The following is a 19260-nucleotide window of genomic DNA, read 5'->3' as shown; positions in this document are numbered from 1 at the left end:
TCGTCACCAGGGGGCAGCACCTTCCTATGCCTTTGGACTTAGGCGTCTGGGAGGGTGGGAAGCTCACACCAAACCTCATCCCTTAGCTGGTCACCTCTTACCTTCCAAGCCTGATCATCGAAGTTTGGGCAAAACGGATGTAAACGTGTTTTTAATTTTTTTTCTTATTTGAGAGGGGGCAATTGGAGAGGGGAAATACAGCTTATATGTTGGTATACACATTTGAAATATCTGGTACTTTACAAGCAGGTATTTTATGTGTATTCTGTGTTTTCTCTACAGAGAAAATAACTCTTTCCTTTACTAGGGATGCAGTGCTCAGCAGTGCCTGTTGCAACCGTAAGTTACACCATATTCTCTCAAAGAAAGATGGTAGTAATCGGAGGTCACTGTTCAAAGTACTGACTTTAGTTTGCTGACCTTCAATCAAACCTCAGTTTAGGCACTTTCTAGCTGTGACTCTGGGCAAAATACTTAACCTCTCTGAGCATCCCATACTCGTCTGTGATGTGAGGGCTGCAATACATTCCTGCTTTCTTTTTTCGACAAATATTTATTGAGAATTTCTTTACTTGTGGAACGTGGTATTATGTCCTGTGTATAATGGTCTTTATATGTATCTCCCAGTTCAATTTCATATAAGTTGGCCTCTTGTTTCTGTAACTAGGATTGCATTTCTGTCGAAAGTCTTGGCTTATACAGGGACACTCAAAGGCCATTCAGTCTGAAAATACAAGACAGAGCTGCCTCAGGAAGTGCCCGATGATTTAATTAAAATGTGAAGAGTAGCCTACAGAGGCGCAGGTGTGGTGAACACCCACCCTGCAGGGGTGAGGCGGGCATCCTCCTTCTCGGTGACGTAGCCTGGATCTGGGATGAGTAGAGGCTTGGAGTAGGTTCAGAGATGGTTCTCAGGACAAAAAGTTGACCCCTGTTTTAGGGAGGCTGACTTGTGGCCACTGGGCATGCTGAGGGTTTGCCATCTAACACTTTATGCCTGTCACTTGTCCCTATTTTGAGTCCAAGCAACTGTGGCCACTGGAATTACGGAGAGTCTCTTGGGACTCTTCGTTATTATTTTTATATACTGAGGTGAAGTTCACATAACATAAAATTAAACATGTTAAAGTAGACAGTTCATTTGGTACATTTATAATACTGCACAATCACCCTCTAGTTCCAAAAATCATTATTTTTTTAAGTTTCTATTTCGATGAGATTTTAAACTAGGAAAAAAATTACAAGAATGGTACAAGGAACTCTGCATAACCTTCAGCCAGACACATTCACTGTTTACGTTTTGCCTCATTTTCTCCCTGGTGTTCGCTTTCTCTGTGTGTGCGCATGTATGTGTGCGTGTGTGCATATGTGTGTGTATGTGCATGTGTGTGTGTGTATACATACATTTTCCCCCCAAAAACACTGTAGAGCCTGATGGAGACATTGTGCCCCTTTAGCACTAAATACTTTAGTAGGTATGTATTTCCTAATATGGCCCTATAGTGCAATTATAAAAACCTGAACATGTAACATTCTTGCAGTTCCATTATCTAATCCACAGTCATGACTCAAAATTCATCAAATTTTCTGTACACTTTTTCTTTCCTAGACCAGGATGCAGTCCTCCGTTCTGTGTCGATTTAGCTGTCTTCCTTTGTGCTCTCCTTTGATCTGGAATAGCGCTTTGCCTTTCTGTGTGTTCTTTGACCTTGACATTTCTGGGAGAGTACAGACCATGGTTTTGTGCATCATCTCTCGCAATTTGGATTTAGCTAATGCTTTTCATGATTAGATTCAAGTTCTTATATATCATCGCCCTCCTAAGGGAAAACGGGTCCTGATTTCCACATGCTAAACTTAGGAACATTGATTATCCTATTACCCCTACAAACACCAGTGATGGCAGTTTTTAGCCTTACATTGTAAAGCTGTCCCAATTCTGTGGGCTATAGTGATAGGAGGGCCAGTTTCCTGAAGACCGTGGAAAATCTGACGCTATTCCTTTAGTTTCGGGCATCATCGAATGGGAGGTTTATGGCTTCAAGACTAGAAGATGGTGATGCAGAAGCACACTGTGCAGCCGTTTGGGTTCAAATCATTCTTTCATATAGTTGACCAAATGGAATTTGCTATATGTTCATTCACTGTCAGATGCTGAGTGAGAAAATGACAATTTACAACGTACATTCTTAAGATAATTAAGTCAGTCTTCTGTGGCATGGTGAAAAATTCCCCAGGCCACCTGCTGGGCTCCTGCACACTTTGCCTGGAAGGATGAATCCTTTTCTTTACCTCGCTGTGTAACTTCCTCTGCCAAGCAAAAGCACCTTGTTACCTTGAGAATAAATTGACAGTCTCAATGTTGATATGTTGCTGATTTCTTTTGAGTACATTATTAAGAATTTAGAGCTAATCTTAGCAGTAGATCCAAGGAAGTGATTATCTACCTTTCCACTGTTTTCTTTCATCCGTGTAGCCAGCCTTGCCCAAGTCTTTGTTCCTCTTTCCCCATTCACATGTATTTGATAATTCAGCTTTTCCTAAAATATTTTGCCTTTTGTTTTTAAAGTTGAAAGAGCTATATGCAAGGCCGGGCATGGTGGCTCACGTCTGTAATTCCAGCACTTTAGGAGGCCGAAGCAGGTGGATCACAAGGTCAGGAGGTCGAGACCAACCTGGCCAACGTAGTGAAGCCCCATCTGTACTAAAAATACAAAAAATTAGCCGGTCATGGTGGTGGACGCCTATAATCCCAGATACTCAGAAGGCTGAGGCAGGAGAATCACTTGAACCCTTGAGGCGGAGGTTGCAGTGAGCCAAGATTGTGCCACTGCACTCCAGCCTGGGAGACAGTGTGAGATTCCATCTCAAAAAAAAAAAAAAAAAAAAAAAAAAAAGCTGTCTGCAAACATTCAGATGAAATTTGGATTACTTTTAAGCCACGTGAACAAAATTCCTCTTGCCAGTCTGTTCCCTCTAAAAAAAAAAAACTTATCTATTGCATTTTTTTCTTAAGCTATCTATTTGGAAATAATCTGGGGTTGACTGAACCGTTGGAACCATAGTATAGAGTGTTACCCTGTTGCCTTTACCTAGCTTCCAGCAATGCTAATATCATACACATTATGTCTTACACAAAGTACATTTATCAAAACCAAATATTAACAGTGTATGATCCTGTTAACCAAACAGCAGAGTGTTTTCAGGATTTCACCAGGTTTTTCCCTGTTGTCCTTTTTCTTTCCTCGGATCCCAGATAGCATTTAGTTGTCATAGCTTCGTTCAACCTGCGACAGCTTCTCAGTCTTTCCTTGTTTTTAATGGCCTTGATGTTTCCTAGGAAGTCTGGTCATGTGTTTTATAGACTATTCTTCAATTTGGGTTTGTCTGATATTTCTCATATTTCTCATGGTTAGACCGGGGTTATAGGTTTTTGGAGAGAAGCTTACAGAGGCAAAGTGCCTTTGCCACATCGTATAAGGAGGTACATCTCTCCCGACTTTTACAGTTTTTATTCTCTTATATTGTGTAGTTTCAAATATCTTTCTGTGGTGCTAATACTGTTTTTTTTTTACATTAAAAAAAATTTTGAGACAGGGTCTGGCTCTGTTGCCCAGGCTGGAGTGCAGTGGTGTGATCTCAGCTCACTGCAAGTTCTGCCTCCTGGGCTCAAGCGATCCTCCCACCTCAGCCTCCTGAGTAGCTGGGACTACAGGCGCCACCATGCCTAGCTAATTTTTTCTTTATTTTTTTCTCTTTTTGAAGAGATGGATTTTTGGATTTTTTGTTTTTGTTTTGAGACAGAGAGTTTCACTCTTGTTGCCCAGGCTGAAGTGCAATGGTGCGATCTCAGGTCACTGCAACCTCCACCTCCTGGGTTTAAGTGATTCTCCTGCCTCTGCCTCCCGAGTAGCTGGGATTACAGGCGTGCACCACCACGCCCGGCTAATTTTTTGTATTTTTAGTAGAGATGGGGTTTCACCATAGCCAGGCTGGTCTTGAACTCCTGACCTCAGGTGATCTGCCCGCCTCGGCCTCCCAGAGTGCTGAGATCACGGGTGTCAGCCACTGCACCCAGCCAGAGATGGGGGTTTTTCCATGTTGCCCAGGCTGTTCTCGAACTCCTAGGCTCAAGCAATTATCCTACCTTAGCCTCCCAACGTGCTTGGATTATAGATGTGAGCACCACACCTGGCCTGTACTGCTTTTTAAAGTGGAATGATGTGGATCGGTTACTTGTTTTTTCATGCAAAATCCTTAGAACCTGCTTAAGTTATCTGTATAGAATGGGATATCCCCATCAAAGAATATCAACTCAGAACATTGCTTTCTCTATCCTAAGTACTTTCTTCAACTCCACTTGAAAAGCATGGGTGTATCACTTTGTAAAATGTTATACACTGGAAGAAATAATGCAAGAGAAAAAGTGATTGAATGAGTGTATTCGTCAAGGTTCTTCAGAGAAACAGAACCAGTAAGATATATACACACACAGACACACACACACACACACACACACACACACACACACACACACAGGAAAGCCAGTGGAGAGCTGGAGATCAGAGAGCTGCTGGTATGGATTCCAGGCTGGTCTGAAGGCCTGAGAACCAGGAGGACCAAAGGCAGAAGATTGGTGTTCCAGCTCAGGCAGTCAGGTAGAGAGTGAATTCCATCTTCCTACACCTTATTTGAGCCCTCAGTGGACAGGATGGTGCCTTTCCACACTGGGGAACCATCTGCATGATTCAGTTCACCAATTCAAATGCTAACTGATACAGTTTGGCTGTGTCCTCACCCACATCTCCTCGAGAATTGTAGCTCCCATAATCCCCACGTGTTATGGGAGCAACCCAATGAGAGATAATTGAATCATGGGGGGCAGTTTCCCGCATGCTGTTCTCGTGATAGTGAATAAGTCATACGAGATCTGATGGTTTTGCAAGATGTTTCCCCTTTTGTTTGGTTCTCATTCTCTCCTTGCCTATTGCCATGGAAGATGTGCCTTTCACCTTCTGCCATGATTGTGAGGCCTCCCTAGCCATGTGGAACTGAGAGTCCATTAAACCTCTTTTTCTTTGTAGGATACCCAGTCTCGGGTATGTCTTTATCAGCAGCATGAAAATGGACTAATATACTACTCATCTCTCACAGAAATAGTCACAGACACACCGAGATAATACTTCACCAGCTATCTGGGTGTTCCTTGGCCCAGGCAAGTGGACATGTAAAATTAACCATCACAGGAAGTTCCCCAGTGCCTGACTCACTCCTGAATCATGCATTGGCTGTCTTGAGTTTTGGGGAAGGGCATTTATTCGGTTTGATGGATCTGTGGATATTTTAGAAAGCTGATTTCAATCTATAATGTAAACCTCCCCTTCAAATACAAAGAAAAATATAGATACAGATTTTATCCAATTTCCTTTCACTTATGATCTCTCTAGGTTCCAGTATATACCACATAGTAAACAGTGAGTCAAGGAAAAGAAGGGCCAGAGTAATCCACAAACCTTAATCAATCCATGACCACCCGGCAGCTGGAGCAATCACTCTCTAGCTTTCTCTCATTAGGTACACACTAAATTAGAAATCTTTTAAGTAGTGTTCTCTTGAACACAGAGTGACAGGAATGAAATGTGGCACATAACAGAGTAAAACAAATACAAATAGTTTTAAAAATAAAGCCAGTCTTTAGAAGGAAGGTCACTTTTGCTTATTTCCTAAGATTTAATTCAAATTCTCAAAATACATTTTAAATTATTGTGCTGTAACTTGAATATCCCTAATTACTATGCTTGCAATTGGAGAAAACAAATAAATTTAATTAGCTCTGAAGTTTGAGAACTATTGAAAGAAGCACTATTCCCATGCCACTTCTTTGCACTTTCTTGTGCTCATGATGTTTTTAATTGCATTTTTTGTTTTGTGTGTGAATGTGTTTGGCAACCATTGCCACAGAGTATTGTGTCTGGAATTGGTGGGTCCTTGGTCTCAGTGACTTCAGAATGAAGCCGCAGACCCTCATGGTGAGTGTTACAGTTCTTAAAGATGGTGTGTCCGGAGTTTGTTCCTTCAGATGTTCAGATGGGTCTGGAGTTTCTTCCTTCTGGTGGGTTCGTGGTCTCGCTGACTTCAGGAGTGAAGCTGCAGATGTTTGCAGTGTTACAGCTCATAAAGGTGACATGGACCCAAGAGTGAGCAGCAGTGATCCCAAGCGGGTTGTTGCTACTGACTCAGGTAGTCTGCTTTTATTCCCTAATCTGGCCCCACCCACATCCTGCTGATTGGTCCATTTTACAGAGAGCTGATTGGTCCATTTTACAGATAGCTGATTGGTTCATTTTGACAGGGTGCTGATTGGTGCATTTACAATCCCTAAGCTAGACACAGGGTGCTGATTGGCACATTTACAATCCTCTAGCTAGACATAAAAGTTCTCCAAGTCCCCACCCGACTCAGGAGCCCAGTTGGCCTTGCCAAGTGGATCACACGCTGGGGCCGCAGGCAGAGGTGCCCGCCAGTCCTGCACCGTGTGCCCGCACCTTGGGCAGTCGATGGGACCAGGCACCACGGAGCAGGGGGCCGCGCCTGTCTGGGAGGCTCAAGTCATGTGGGAGCCCATGTGGGGAGTGGGGGGTGGGGTGGCTGGGGCATTGGGGGCTGCAGGTCCTGAGCCCTGCCCTGCAGGGAGGTGGCTGAGGCCCGACTAGAATTCGAGCGTGGCGCGGCAGGCCAGCACTGCTGAGGGACTGGGTGCACCCTCCACAGCTGCTGGCCCAGGTGGTAAGTCTCTCACGTCCTGGGCCAGTGGCGCTGGACAGCCACTTGGAGTGCAGGCCCAGCGAGGCTGCGCCCACTCAGAACTCGTGCTGACCCTGGAGCTCTGTGCTTAGCTCCAGTTCTCGCCCACGCCTCTCCTTCCACACCTCCGTGCAAGCAGAGGGAGCCGACTCCGGCCTCAGCCAGCCCAGAGAGGGGCTCCTATAGTGCAGGGGCAGGCTGAAGGGCTCCTCAGGCGGGCCAGAGTGGACTCCGAGGCTTGAGAAGGCGCTGAGAGTGAGGGCTGCGAGCACATTGTCACCTGTCAGTATCATGAGTTTTATAAGTCACTATGTGCAGAAACTTTTCTTGATAGGGCGGAGAAAGTAAAATCTCAGATTTGCTTTATCTGACAATCTTCTGCTAGAACATACTATGATTAGAGTTCTCACTCTGAGTATCTAATTGGAAAAGTGATCTTCTTTAATTCCCTGAAGCTCTTAATTTCAGTTCCACTGGAAACTCTTCCTCCTACCTTTTATCCAGTTTGTAACGTACAATGTCCATCTCTGCATGGGTCACTTTTCCCACTGGAAGATACATCTACAGACCTTCCTAAGCATTTTTAATGGCTACACCATATCCGTATTTTCTCATTGAGCTGTGTCTTCCATATTGGTCTATGCCAGTATTGTGTGACTTTGATTGTATAGTCTTCTAAAAGCTATAACTGTGTTTTCCTTTTCCCTTCTTTACTTGATCTTCTTTTTTTTTTTTTTTTTGAGGGGGAGTCTCGCTCTGTCGCCCAGGCTGGAGTGCAGTGGCCGGATCTCAGCTCACTGCAAGCTCCGCCTCCCGAGTTTACGCCATTCTCCTGCCTCAGCCTCCCGAGTAGCTGGGACTACAGGCGCCCGCCACCTCACCCGGCTAGTTTTTGTATTTTTAGTAGAGACGGGGTTTCGCCGTGTTAGCCAGGAGGGTCTCGATCTCCTGACCTCGTGATCCGCCCGTCTCGGCCTCCCAAAGTGCTGGGATTACAGGCTTGAGCCACTGCGCCCGGCCATACTTGATCTTCTAACTTTCATTTACTGCAACCAATATCAGAATAAAAGTAATACAGAAATAAAAGAAAATCAGTTCCATGCTTCCATTACAGTGCATCTGTTATTTTTGTTTTCTGTTTCCTTCCAGTTTTTGGTCATTTTGTAAACGGTGAAATAGTTGTAATAGGAGGGAAGAGAGTATTCTATGTTTCATTTGAAGCGTTATCTCACAAGCACTTTTTCATATTGTTATACCACAATTACTTTTATGGCTGTTCATTCCATTGAGTTGATGCTTTGTATATATTTTGATATTTTTAATTACTGGATATTCAATGTTCAAGTATTTTTGCAAGGAATATTGTGCATTTTTATTCTTACAGCTTTCTCTTTCTTTTTCAGTTATCTCACTGCAATAGATCAAAGTATTTGGAGACTTTCATGGTGGTTAGGCTATATGTTCCTTTTTTTTTGTTTTATTTGTAACTATTTTTAGCACATTGTCATTTATAAGAAAGTGCTTTGTCAATGCATAGGGAGGAGGTGACAATAAGGAAGCTGTCCTTTTCATGAAAGTATTGTTAGGATTCTGAGGAAGCTCTTCTAGGAAATGACAGTGAACAGTGAAACTATAACAGTCGATGAGTCTTTGGGGAGCTTGGGAAATTGTTGGGATGTTAAAGGCCATTCTGAAATTAATTTGTCTAGCTCATTGTAGGCTTTACTGAAATTATCTCTAGTAAATGACAATATATTCTCAGTTATATCCAAAGACTATTGTAGAACCGGCCATGATCTCCTGTATATCATTGAAAGTTCTTTCTTACATCTAATCTGAATCCTATGCTGCTGTGAAAATCATTTTCAAGTATTGCGGTTCAACTTGGAACTAAAAGTAACTATGTTCTTCTACACTGAGAACAGAGACACTGTCCATTCTAAAGTGATCACGAGTCTTTTTTTTTTTTTTTTTTTTTTTTTGAGACAGAATCTCACTCTGTCACCCAGGCTGGAGTGCAGTGGTACAATCTGGGCTCACTGCAATCTCTGCTTCCTGGGTTCAAGTGATTCTGGTGCCTCGGCCTCCTGAGTAGCTGGGATAACAGGTGCGCACCGTCACACCCAGCTAATTTTTTGTATGTTTAGTAGAGACGAGGTTTCACCATGTTTCCTAGGCTGGTCTTGAACTCCTGAGCTCAGGCAATCTGCCTGCCTTGGCCTCCCCAAGTGCTGGGATTACAGGCGTGAGCCACAGTGCCTGGCCTGTTGAGTTTTGAGTTGGGCATGGGGAAGAGTGAAAGCCAGGTGTCCCCAGAGGGTTAAGAAACCTGTTGGAAGGTGACCCTGGGTGTAACTCCATGGTGGGCCTCCCGTCTCAACTGCTGTTTGGTTTCAGCTGTCCTAAAGGGAGGAATGACTCTGTGACCTGACAGTGCCTTCTGTGATGCGTTACTGTTGTCATGCCATTCCAACTGGACATTGAAAATTGGCAGAGAAATGTAAAGAGATTTGGTAGTGACTAATTTGCATTGCACAAGGTGTTGATAGTAGTGAACAGCTTGCTCTGAAGCCAGTATTCAAAATTTGGAAGGAACAAACACTATGGATATGCTCATCTCACCACTACCCAACCTATTTTTCTTTCACTCCTTTGCTTTGTCTCTTTATTATTCTGCTGATCTTTGTCTCCGCAGTGTTTTAAATGCTGTTTCTCTTTACTTTTCCCACCTTCCTTTTTTCCCTCCCACTCCTTTTTTCTGTATCACCTTTCTCTCTGCTCCCTCCACTTCATCTTAGATTCCACTTCCCCTTTTATTTTTTACCATTCTTGACCCCTTTCCTCTTTTATTGGGAAAATAGGCTTTAAATTTGGAGTGTGCTAAGAAAATGTCGCTTTATGCTAAAAAACTGCAGGATTCAGGGACTGTATTTGGGGTGTGGCTTATTGATAGAAGAGAGGCTATGGAAGCTAGTGCTTACAAGTGATTTAAGGGTGATGGCTCAGTGTCTCAGGTGGACATGATTATGTTGTGGGACAGCTGGGTTCCATTTTAGCCTGATATTGACCTCCCCTTGCCGTGTAATTAACAGTGTGCCAGCCACAGATCATAAAGTGAGTGCTGTTCAATGAATAACATCACGTACTGGTGCCTGGAGTTTGTTGTACCCATGGGACCTAGTGGGCATGGGGCATGCCTGGATATCTAGCCAGGAGTGACATTTAAGCTCAATTGCTGGATGCTGGATTACAAGAGCTCTGACATGCATCCTCAGATAGCTGTTCGATACAGATGGCTGATGAGTTCTGAAGCTTCACACTGACGTGTCCAGGAGCCCAGGGGCAAACTGACCCTTTCCTCTTTAGGCACAGTGCCTGCGTCGGCTGTTTAGAAATCATCAGAAAACATTTTAATATATCAGGTGAATCTTAGGGGGCTCAATTTTTGGTGATTAAACTAGACTCCTAAATAGAGTTCTCTAAACCCCAAACACAATGAACAGAGATTCATAGTGAAGTAGGTTTGCCTCTCGGAATGAGAGTTGCAGGGAATCCAGTCCTTTTCTTGGCTTTGGTGTTGTGTAGTGATTAACAAAAATGTGAGATGACTTCTGGGCACCTTTATAGGAAAAAGGAAGGGGGAGGGTATTAAGCATAGAATGGATACTCCCATTTGTTTGAGATGTGTAAAATAAGTTGAGGTAGAATAGGGAGGGGCACAAGACTAAAGATTTAAACCCCCCAATCATGGTTTCATTTAGTACGTTAAGGAATTTGATGAGGTAATTGGACAGAGTCAGGGCAGAGAGAGAGCAAAGCTGAGTATCAGTGATCTTCAGATAGTCACTAAGGTATTATTCAGGACACAAGCCAGATGACGTTAGCTTCACCAGAAGATGGGCTGATGTGGCCATAGATTCAGGTGAGGCTTGGGGCAGCCACCACCATGTGGTTTATCTTTGTCTAACTTCACTGTAGCCAACTGAGCAGACACTGTCTGTTTTGGGCTTTCAGGTTTGGGGTGGTGGTTCTTAGTGGAGCCTGAAGGGGAAAGAGAGGCCTTTTAAAAATAAAATATTTCTTTTCTCTTCTCTACATAAGTTTTGAGCTTAACAGGCTTTGATCAAGAAGGATTTCACGTTGGGTTTATGTTTTGAGTTACATCTGCTCAAGACGCTGCCGTGGGGCTGGAGGAGAAGGTCAGAGAGAGGGAAAACTTGGACTGTGCTGAAATCCCTTCAGGCTCACTTATTTAGTTATTCACTCAGAAACAGCAGCATGGACTAAGAGCTATCTGTGCTTTTGCAGTGTAGCTTCACTACTTAATTTGAAATAAATTCCCTTATAATAGGTCCAATGTATAATCCAAGGCAGATTTGAAGTAACATTCAAAGAGTTTTTGGCCATCCACTCTGCTGTTTCCTTCCATCAGTGGGGATCTCTGTGACGTGGCTTGTGCTCTCAGTGGTCCTTTTTCTTGAAACCTCACGAGGTAACTTGGGGCCAGAAGATGGTGTAGCATGAACAAGAAGAGGTGGCCTGCAGTCCTAGGTGCTGGTCTATGCTGGCCAGGACAGAGAATACTGGATATCACATAGTCTCTAAATCCAATTTCAAAGAGTGCATCTCTAGAGTTAAATGAGTTTGCCTTAAATTCTGTACGGTTGCAGATGATGTAATCCTTTTATAAACATTTTATTAGGCAGGTTAAATTAAGATACAGGAAATGCTATTTCACATTTTGTTGAAGAGGAAGGTCAAGTCTTGTGAACGTTGTTTACTATAACGGAAGGTTCTTACATATCCATCTCAACTTAATTTTCTCATTGTTTCAGCATCCGAATTCCCTGCTGCCTTCTACTCTTTGCGCAGTAAAAAGTCAATCTGTGAGCAGCTTGCTGAGATGAGTAAGAGCTGTCTGCTAGTGAAGGGAAATTTGGACTCAATGAAAATAGTCAATGGAAACCTCTGTTTGCTGTATCAAGCATGCAGTACTTATATGCGTACATGGAACAAATTTTTTTTTCAGCTTCAGTGTTGTAACGAAGATGGCAATTTTCCTTCTCAGTATAACATATAAATGCACTGCTTGGTAACTGAGTAGTTGTCTTGAGTTCTATTTCTGGTATTGTTGGCAGTGTACTTGCCTAAGACAAGCCCTTTGACCACCAGCTATAGACTCTTAATATCCTAATCAAAGCTAGTAGTACTTTCAGATAGCAGCTTAGCTCCTCCCTTTACATCAAATCTTACTTTTTCTGCATTCAGCTGATGAAGTCTGTGAAAGAATAGGAATCATATAATAAGCTAGTTTGGTGTTTTGGCCTTTTGGATAGGAATGCAGGGAGGAAACGAAATGAGGGATGCCTTGAAATGTCTCACTTAGACTTTCTTATGTTCAGAGAAATACAGAGAGAACATTTCCTAGATAATGAGAGTAAATTTCTTTTCTTGAACCTATCAAGTGCCTCAGAAGAGGACTTCAGGTTGAGATGACTTTTTTTTTTTTTAATGTAAGCATGGACAATTCTCTTTCCACCCTCAACCCTTTACAGAATTTCTGAGAACAGTGAATTTCAAAGAAGGGGAGGAACAGAAATGAAGCCGACAAGAGAAGCCATCTAAAATTAAAACTCTCCATATGGAATTGCTTTTTCTTTTCCCCTAGAACGTGTACTCACTCTAAGTCGTGGAAACTCAGCTCTGTCTTTGAAAATTTTCTTACAGTGTAGTCATTGGAGGCTCTAATAACGCCTAGCTTCTATTATTGTCCAGCTTGTATCTTCTAAATGTCAAAACTATGTTCTTCCAAATGACAAGTTTTTATTTTTAAAATATTTTTACTAACTTTACTTATATATTGAGCAGATAATAGTACAAAATTCAAAAACAAAAGACCCAACATGGTGAATATTGTTGATTTTAGTCTTTGGATTGATCTGATTGTGTTTAGAAGTTGATGGGGGGATAAGTAGCTCTCTAAGCTAGATTCTTTATTGCTTCCCATCAGTCTAAAATGTATTAGAAAAGAAAGTAAGGCCTGGTTGCAAGAATAAACTAATGGATTATTTTTACTTAATGGGAAGTTTACTTAGAAATCAGATATTTAAATATTGCTGCTGTATCTATATTTGTATGTCCATATGTTATTGCCCACGATGCCACTGATTGGTGGATACACATTTTATGTACAACTGAGAAAAAGAAACCTAGCCAGTTAAACTATTTCCCAGCACCTCCCATTATTGAAATGATCTTTTAGGAAGGAATTGAGTGTATCTAATATATTTTAAAAATATATTTATTGAAAGAACTCCTCTGGAATTAATGATATATAGGTATTTATCACTGAACATTCTTATAAACATATAAAAAATACAAGAAAAATACATCAGGTAACTTTTACTCCTGACACTTCTGCACAAGAAAATATAAGTCTTCTGAATCACTTTCGACTCAACTCTTCAGTGTCTAAACTTTGCTACACGATTTGCCCTTTGTGCTATAAAGAATATTGGTGAAATAGTTTTAAAAGAATTTTTATTTTGATTTATTTTGAATTAACACTTTCTACAAAGTTTCTGGAAAAAAGAAATTTTTAAAATGAAAGTTCAGGCAGGCATGGTGGCGCATACCTGTAATCCCACCACTTTGGGAAGCCAAGGTGGGTAGAACACTTGAGGCCATGAGTTTGAGACTAGCTTATCCAACATGATGAAACCCCATCTCTACTAAAAATACAAAAATTAGCCCAGCGAGGTGGCACATGCCTGTAATACCAGCTACTTGGGAGGCTGAGGCACAAGAATTGCTTGAACCCAGGAGGCAGAGACTGCAGTGAGCTGAGACAGCGCCACTGTACTCCTGCCTGGGTGACAGAATGAGACTCTGTCAAAGAAAAAAAAGAAGGAAGGAGAAAGAGAAAGAAAAAAGGAAAGAAAAGAAAGAGAAAGGAAGGAAGGAAGAAAAGAAAGGAAGAAAGGGTAAGTTAGTTCACTGATGCTGAGTTCTTAAGCTGTTTACCACTGCAGTTTTGTCATGTTAACACAATTCTGACTGTTGCTGGGCTGGGAATGTAAAGGAACAGATCCCAGCACTTCCAACAACCATTTGGTGCCTAGGGTTAGTAACTGCTTTGGTATATCTCAGGGTTTTCATTACAGTTGCTGAGACCCATTCTGCTAATTCAATTCAATGCTGAATTTTTAAATATTCACATATGAAAGTTGCTTTGCAACTGCTGTCCATCAGACTGCGATTGAAAGATGCCATTCATTGTGAAATTGTACCCAAATTTAGAGTTGGTAATAGATGAAAATAAATGTGCATCTGGGCTGGACCAGGCATGGTGGCTCATGCCTGTAATCCCAGCACTTTGGGAGGCCAAGGTCAGTGGATCACCTGACGTCAGGAGTTCAAGACCAGCCTGGCCAACATGGTGAAACCCTGTCTTTACTAAAAACACAAAAACATTAGCCGGGCGTGATGGCGTGTGCTTGTAATCTCAGCTACTTGGGAGGCTGAGGCAGGAGAATTGCTTGAACCCGGGAGGTAGAGGTTGTAGTGAGCCGAGATCGTGCTATTGCACTCCAGCCTGGGCGACAAGAGTAAGACTCTGTCTCAAAAAAAAGGAAAAAGGTGTGCATTTTAGAGTTAATGAAAGATAATGATTAAATATAATTTCTAGAATTTTTAATGTTTCAGATGAGAATTGTGGACTTTTACTGAGCTCATAAACCAAAATGCTAAGTCAAAAGTAAAAGCTATTCCTGTTGGTTCCTAAGCGTGATGATTGGGTTTTCACATTCACATGTGACATATGCCTCCCTCAAATCTTGTGATGATGTCATCACATGACCCATCTGACATGGGAAGAAAAGTGAAAAAGTAAAAAAAAAAAAAAAAAAAAGCAAAAACTTGAGATTTTGAAATGTCTTAATTTCTTAGCGTGATTCTCCCCTTCCTTAGAATGCTCACAAATATTAACAATACATTTTTTTTCAAGACATCTAAAGTGATTCAATTTGAACATTTAAGTGGCAGGTTAAGAAAACTTTTTCCCCTAATAATTCAAATATTTGCTTTACTGTGAGAAATTCAGAAATCTGATTTAAGGATGACCTTCTTATTGAAAAGAGGAAAAGCAATGGAAAGATATCTGTATTTGTAACTGAAACTGGCTCAAATCATAGCTGTATTCTCCTCTCTTTGAAATGTGTAGAATTATAGCCAATGGGTTAAGAAAAACTATTTAAAACTTGGAAATAAGGCAAAAAAGTAGAGGAGCATATCCTTTCAATGTCACATTGGAACATTTTTTAAATAAATAAACCTGACCAAAGATTATTTAATTATTCAGGAGAACTTCCTTATGTTTAACTTTTGTTTTTCACTCTTAATTGGAATCTATAGACACTGGGAAGTTGTGTGTTAAGGTATAGATTTTTGGCAATAGCTGTCTAGTGAAAGAAAGAACCCTATGTTTTGTGCGTTTTAGGACATTAACCAGCTTTGCAGGTAACCTAGCAATTTTCTACTAACATTTTCAAAGGCTAGAAAGACATTCTCCATCAGTCCTCTTTGGATCAGCCTTATTAACTTGATGGTTTCTTCATTATTGAGTTGAGTAAATCTTGACATATATTTATTCTATATTTTTATGAGTCCTGTTTTAAACTTCAAAAAAAATTTCATTTTGTCGAGATTTAAACCTCTCAAGTGAAATAGTTACTACTCATCCTTATGTTATATATTTATAGGTTGACAAGTGCTCTTGGTAGTAGTTCATAGTGACCTGCAGAGATGAAAATGCCTGTTTATGAGGTTTAAAACTAGATTGCTGAACCTGTGCATGAGTTAGATTTCATTAAGGGACTCCCCTGTGATGAGCACATGATTCTCCTTGTGTGGATGGAAGTTTCAGGGGCCGGAGCTGGGCTTGTGCAAGGAATCTAGCCAGAACATTTCAGAAGAGCCTGCGGATACAGGGGTGCCCCACGAGGCAGCTGTTCATCTTTGCTCCTCCAGCACCTGGTGTGGGGTTTTTCTAAGCTCTCAACAATGTGTGTGGTGGTTTCCTGGAGTTACTATCCTTGTCTTTCAGGGGATTTGAGGAGATTCTTCTGTTTTCAGAGACTTCAGAAACACATGGTTGGGTCTTCAGAATGATCTCTTCAGAATCAATTGAGTGTATCAGACATTAAATTTACTTGGTTCCAGTTTACCCCCACCCTGCACTTTCTCTTACCTCCCTCCCTCTTGCATTCATCCCATTTTTCTCCCTACTTTCCTTCCCTCCTCCCCTTTTATTCTGTTGACCTATCTGTTTACAAACCCTCTCTCACTTGAAATGGTGTGGAAGATGACATCACGCTTAACTGAGACATGTATTTATTTGATTACCTGAAGGCTTTCTACAATGTCTTAGTGGAAGCCTTTATGGTAAACGCCAATCAATGAAACATACACACATCAGGGAGTAGAAATTTCCTGTGTATTTGAATGTTGCACTGATCACCTTATCTAGCGTACCTAGCCATTTTCTTAAGGTAGTAATGAAAGTGTTTCAAACTTGAAGTGGTTTAGGGTCATGAATTTTGAATTGACAGAATACTCACAGTACAGTGCTGTATTTTCTTATGTAGTCAGTCAGCATTCAAAAGTCAGATAAGATGTTGCCAAAAGTATAAATGAGTGGAAAACAAGAAAGGCTATTAAATTCTTTGCCAGAGAAATCTTCATAAATAGAACAAGTGACCATACGGGTAGGAGACTGAAAATGTCCATTCCTTAATTCACTGAGATAGAGAAGGTAGAATATCCCCACAATATTTTGGGGGGCTTTTGCTTCTTTAATTAGTTGTCTGATTATGTTGATAAAACCCTGGGGATGGAGGTGTGTACAGTTCAACAGTCTCAGGAAGGAGGCTCCTTTAGTACAATGTTTACGGGATTCAAGGTAAGTGTAGGCTCAGAATGGCGTCGGGAATCAGAATCCTGGAGCCAGTGAGAAAGCCAAACTTCACATGAATGACATCTGAAGTCTAGTAAGAGCTCAAGGTCAGTTGATGTCTTGAAGGGAACCAGGCATGGTGTAAGAACCAGGATTTCTTCAAGAGGGAACTTAGAAGAATGTAGTGGAGAATGCTGATGCCACTCCAGACTGGAGGCTCATAGTTGACAGCTGCCACCTCGCCAGGGCCCACCTGGTTCTGGGTTCTGTTCAGAGCATTTTCTGGGCATCATGTCATTTAACCCTCACACCAGGCCAGTGAGAGAGTAGTACCTCTGTAGTGTTATAGGGGAAGAAGTGGCTTTAGAGAGGTGAACTTTCTAAGAGTATCAACTGATGCTGAAGATTGCATTGGAACCCAGGTTGGTCTCTCTCCACCTCTGTGCTGCCAATCATGACGTTGTGCTGCGCCCATGTCTGCTCCTCCCACCTGTTGCAAGTAGCCAGCCTCTTACCTGATAAAGACCATCAGACCCGAAGGACCAGACTCTTTTGCTCCTGCAGAAAGCCAGTTTGGGGTGGGACATCTGGACAGGCAGAAGTCATGTGACTGGTGGACACAGGATTCCCAGGCACCTGTTCTCTCAAGGGTGGGCTCTTCTGGGGACATTTAGGGGCTGCTCATGATTCCGTTGAACTGTCCTTTGACTTAGTCCTTCCAACCTCCAACATACAGGGCCACTGAGAGAAGCAGTACCTATGGCAGTTTTAAACTGCCCTGCTCCTCTGCTGTTCTGATAGCGTGTGAAGCCAGCAAAAGCTTCTTCGCATCAGGTGCCAGTGGGGAAATAGGAGGAAAAAGGGGGAATAGGAAGGAAAATCATGCTATTTTGTAGACAGGGGAGGATTTCATAAAAATATGTTCAGAATGGTTTTACAAAGACTGTGCATATATGCTCCAGGTCTGTTCAGGAAAGTTTCATTTGTGGAGGATTGAAATGTTCCATTAACATTCCTTATCTAAGAGAAGCAGAGGCATCTACTGAATTTCACAAGATGTAATATAAAAACTGATCTCCAAGGGTCACTTTTAATATTTTACTTCCTTCTTCATTGTTGAAAATATATTTCAGCTCTCTTTTACATACAGCAGAGGGAGAAGATAGCATAATCACTGCAAAAGTATTATCAAATGCAAGCACGCATTTGCATTTTTGGCAAACAACCACTTTTGATTTTACATTGTATTATTCCATAATATTTAAAGCAAGCACAAAGTCCTGAAATTATCAAACCTACTTGAGTTTGTGATAGTCAGATACTAGTTTCATTGTGCTTTTAATTAATAAAATGTAGATTTTCTAAATTAAAATTTTCATTATGAAATGTTTTTACCATAAGGGAAAAACAGAATCAAATGGTATTCATATATGTACCTACCACTCAGATTATACAGATACTAACTTTCTGCTGTGTTTTCTTCAAACGTGACTTTATGTTGTGACTATTAATAAAATGGCACATTACAGATACAGTTGTTGTACAGCCCCCTTCATATCCTCTCTTCCTCTTTCTCCTTTCATGAGGCTGATGTATGTTATTCCCCTGAATTTTTCTTTTTTTTTTTTCTGAGACAGAGTCTCGCTCTGTCACCCTGGCTGGAGTGCAGTGCCATGATCTTGGCTCACAGCAACCTCTGCCTCCCGGTTCAAGTGATTCTCTTGCCTCAGCCTCCCGAGTAGCTGGGACTATAGGTGCATGCCATCACACCTGGCTAATTTTTGTATTTTAGTAGAGATGGAGTTTTGCCATGTTGGTCAGGCTGGTCTTGAACTCCTGACCTCAGATGATCCACCCACCTCAGCCTCCCAAAGTGCTGGGATTACAGGCGTGAGCCACTGTGCCAGCCCCCTGAACGTTTTTATGCTTTGACAACATGGTTGTGAAAATACTAAGTGAAAGTTTCTTCAGAGCTGTATTTTGAAGTAATATTCTCAATTTAGAGCCATAAGTCTATTATTATTATACTTTAAAGTTGTAGGGTACATGTGCACAACATGCAGGATTGCTACATAGGTATACATGTACCGTGTTGGTTTGCCGTACCCATCAACTCATCATTTACATTAGGCGTTTCTCCTAATGCTATCCCTCCTCCAGCACCCCACCCCCTGACAGCCCCAGTGTGTGATGTTCCCCTCCCTGTGTCCATGTGTTCTCATTGCTCAACTCCCACTTATGAGTGAGAACATGCAGTGTTTGGTTTTCTGTCCTTATAATATTTTGCTAAGAATGATGGTTTCCAGCCTCATCCATGTCCCTGCAAAGGACATAAACTCATCCTTTTTTATGACTGCATAGTATTCCATGGTGTATACATGCCACATTTTCTTTACCCAGTCTATTATTGATGGACATTTGGGTTGGTTCCAAGTCTTTGCTATTGTGAATGGTGCCCCGGTAAACACGTGTGTGCATGTGTCTTTAGAGTAGCATGACTTATA

At 41.7% G+C, this 19260-nt stretch overlaps 1 protein-coding gene and 1 non-coding gene across 7 annotated transcripts in view; both read left to right on the top strand.

The window, feature by feature from the left end:
* Window positions 1-19260, top strand: part of ELMO1 (engulfment and cell motility 1) — a 586094-nt gene that overhangs the window by 271917 nt on the left and 294917 nt on the right. The window lies entirely within an intron of this gene.
* LOC117073902 lies at window positions 14571-14672 on the top strand. The gene has a single exon (XR_004433449.1). It is a non-coding gene; the product is annotated as a small nucleolar RNA U13 (small nucleolar RNA).

The sequence above is a fragment of the Trachypithecus francoisi genome, unplaced genomic scaffold (genome assembly GCF_009764315.1).
Source record: "Trachypithecus francoisi isolate TF-2019V2 unplaced genomic scaffold, Tfra_2.0 Lachesis_group4, whole genome shotgun sequence".
Lineage (NCBI taxonomy): Eukaryota > Metazoa > Chordata > Mammalia > Primates > Cercopithecidae > Trachypithecus > Trachypithecus francoisi.
This window is presented reverse-complemented; position numbering and strand designations above follow the sequence as displayed.